The following is a 3,219-nucleotide window of genomic DNA, read 5'->3' as shown; positions in this document are numbered from 1 at the left end:
ATGTCTGTGATGATATTCTGTAAGGAATCATTACATAATTTCTCCTTCTTCTGTTGAGTAGGACTAGGAACACATCCAATTCAACTATTAGCATGGTGAACTTCAGAGATCTTTTTTGGAGCTGAATAAAATTGATGATTATAAAATGTATTGCATGAGAATTTCAACTTCCCACTATTAAAAAGCATAAAAGTTGCAGTAAATAAACTCTTTCATTTATTTAGATACCTACAGGCCCAATATTTCATCAGACCCGGGCCTTTCAAGAAGACCTGGATCTAATGAAGTATTTAATTAATATGAAACAAACCAAGGAAACCTTGGTTTATTCCAAATTAATTCATTTTTACTGGCAGCATGTTTTGGATGCCTCCAGTAAAAACCGAGACAGGTCCCACATTTTAGAACTGTCTAGGTGGGCCCTAAGATTACTAGTTTACTCCAATCAGATATATTGTGAAGCAGAAAGAAGTTAATGTCATAACACATGGGCACTTCTACATATACATTTACTAGGTTTTGAATGGGTTGGGTATGTGTGATTTCTTCCCACTCACTGTGTTGTTCCAAGCTTTTGGGGTATGCAACCATGCCAGCAGAACTGAGTATTGTTATTGCCTCATCTTCATATCACCCCTCTAACTTCTCCAAGAAGCATTGGGACCTCTCTTAAATGGATTATGCTGTGATTTCAGTAATGTTTGAAAACTAGGTAGAGAAATTTTCTGTGAGCTGAGCTTTGGCTACAGAAGATGGCTTTATTTGATTTTGAGTGATCCAAACCGTACTCTACAGAGCCCCTGATTTTGGGGAGATTTGACATGCTGGGACAAGGACCAGGGGTCATGAAGTTTGCTTCTGGAAACTCAGTCTTATACATGTAAATCTGTATTCAGTCTGCACTGAGGAAATGATTTATCAAGAGATGGGGCTTTATCTGGGTGGGATTATTGCATGGATATATAGCATTCTGTCATCAGACACAATAAAAAGTAGGGCGAATTCTTCACTATTTATGAGGGCTACTTCAGGATAATTTATTTTTGGTGCAGGTTGTATCCAGATGGAACACACAATGGCTACATCTATCTTGAGATCCAAATTCATAGTTACACAAACATTATTGCTACCATAAAGAGTGTGTGCATGGAATGGTTGGTGTAAGCTCAGATGAGATTATTTGATATTTTTCCTTTGGATTAGGCAAGTCTGTTTATCAGGTACATAAATACTGTGCTGCAATCTGTGCTGCACAGATTTCCAGACTGTATGCAAAAAACCCCGCAATAACATTTGTCTGTAACATTAGACAAAGCAAAGACACATGTTTTCTATGAATATTTCTACTTGTGTAAAGATTATTTCATTTTGTCTGCATTCTAAGTCAATTGAGGACGATACTACACTGTACCATCAGGAACCATTCAACTATTTGAAGTTGTCATTTTCATTTTAAATTTTGAGAAAATTCTCTTTAGAAAGAATTATGAGATAAAGCAAAGCCATTGGGGCTACAAAGGTCAACATCACCAAAAACATCATTTCCCCAGAATATTTGATTTCAGCTGAATGCTGGTCAGACTTTAACACCCAACCTGGTGCCACTCCAGATGCTTTGGACTACAATGACCACAATCTCAGCTGGCATTTTTGGTTTCAAGAGTGATAGTCCCAATCATTGGAAGCAGGGAAATTGAGCCAGAATTTCATAAAGTTTTCCAACTATTGGAATCATTACTGATGGAAATTAAGATTATTTTTTCTTTCTAAATATAATGAGGGGATTCAGTTTTTTACTGAAGAAATTAAAGCCTTCTACACTATCCAGCTTTCACAAACATACATCAAAAGCAGAAATACCACTATGGATAATTATGAGCTTGATATTATTTATCTTTACACATGAAAATCTTAACTAATAACTTCATAGCTGTCTGTTCCAAGATTTAGTCTTCTAATTGCTTTATGCAGATATAGAAAATTTTTAATTATTTCAGTGTCTTCCTTACCCATTTCAGAGTTGTGTAAATCTTCTGTGGTCATTATATTTCTTTGCTTAATATTCAACTATAACCTTGCTTTTGCATTTTCTTTCTAAACTTTTACATCTAATTGTTTCTCCGGTTTTCTTGCCTATGCTCGTGATGGGATTGTGTGCATCTATAAGGCGAGAGGCTATGGTATTGGTAATGTCAGATAAGCCAAATCAAATGGGCAAATCTAATCAAACTACAACCTATCTATGTAGCAAGGTGAAATTACTAGACAGCAGTTGTAGTAGGGGTGAAACTAGCAGACACTGTAGTCAAAAACAACCGTGACTTTAAAGCTGTGTCTACACGGGTCGCTTAATCTAGGGCCAGTCCCAAAGCATAATGTTCTGGAATGGCTCTGAAGCAACTGTGCTGCTGGGCAGAGGCCCATAGCTGGACCCCCTATGGCACCATATTGGCGTTTAGATGGATCATGTGGGCCAAGACCAATCAGTCCTTCTGTGCCACCACCTTGTCACCATTTCCACCATTTCCACTCTGCTGGCTACAGAGCTCCATACACATCTGCTGATGCTGTAATGGGGCACCTGTTTTCGCTTCGGCAGCACATATACTAAAATTGGAATGATACAGAGAAGATTAGCATGGCCCCTGCGCAAGGATGACACGCACATTTGTGAAGCGTTCCATATTTTTTATGTTGTTTGTCTGTTGGCATTGAATGTTTGCCATATATGTGTTCATTGTAATCCGCCCTGAGTCCCCTTCGGGGTGAGAAGGGCGGAATATAAATACTGTAAATAAATAAATAAAATCAACAGGTAGAGGGTAGATGAATCCCATTTGCTGTGGAAACTGGACCACTGCTACAATTCTTCATTGCAACCTACATCATATTGTTCAATCAGTATTGCCTATCTTAAAAGAAGATAGAAAGGATGCTTTTAAAAACAATAAACCATTTCCTTTTTCCTGCTGAAATTCTTTGCAATGAAGCTACAAAACAAATGAGTTTTGCTTTTGCTTTGCTTTGCCTTTTTCCCTGGCCTAAGACGGTTCTGGTTTCTTTCAAATCTTAGCCAGCAAGATGTATGTTGCTCATTTTCTTCTGTGGCAAAGGAAGGGATCAGGCAAACAAAGTCTTCTACCCAGAGCAGGCTGTGTTTTGGTCGCCCTCCTGTACTTTTTGTCTGCCTTTCCATATATAGAAGATTAATCTTTGAAA

General features: G+C 37.9%; 1 non-coding gene across 1 annotated transcript; it reads left to right on the top strand.

The window, feature by feature from the left end:
- Positions 1-2,583: 2,583 nt before the first annotated feature.
- Positions 2,584-2,690, top strand: LOC134292819 (U6 spliceosomal RNA). Its single transcript, XR_009999954.1, has one exon. It is a non-coding gene; the product is annotated as a U6 spliceosomal RNA (small nuclear RNA).
- Positions 2,691-3,219: the final 529 nt, after the last annotated feature.

This window comes from Anolis carolinensis, chromosome 6, assembly GCF_035594765.1.
Source record: "Anolis carolinensis isolate JA03-04 chromosome 6, rAnoCar3.1.pri, whole genome shotgun sequence".
In the NCBI taxonomy this organism is placed as follows: domain Eukaryota; kingdom Metazoa; phylum Chordata; class Lepidosauria; order Squamata; family Dactyloidae; genus Anolis; species Anolis carolinensis.
Note: the sequence above shows the minus strand (reverse complement) of the source record. Positions and strands in the feature narration are given on the sequence as shown.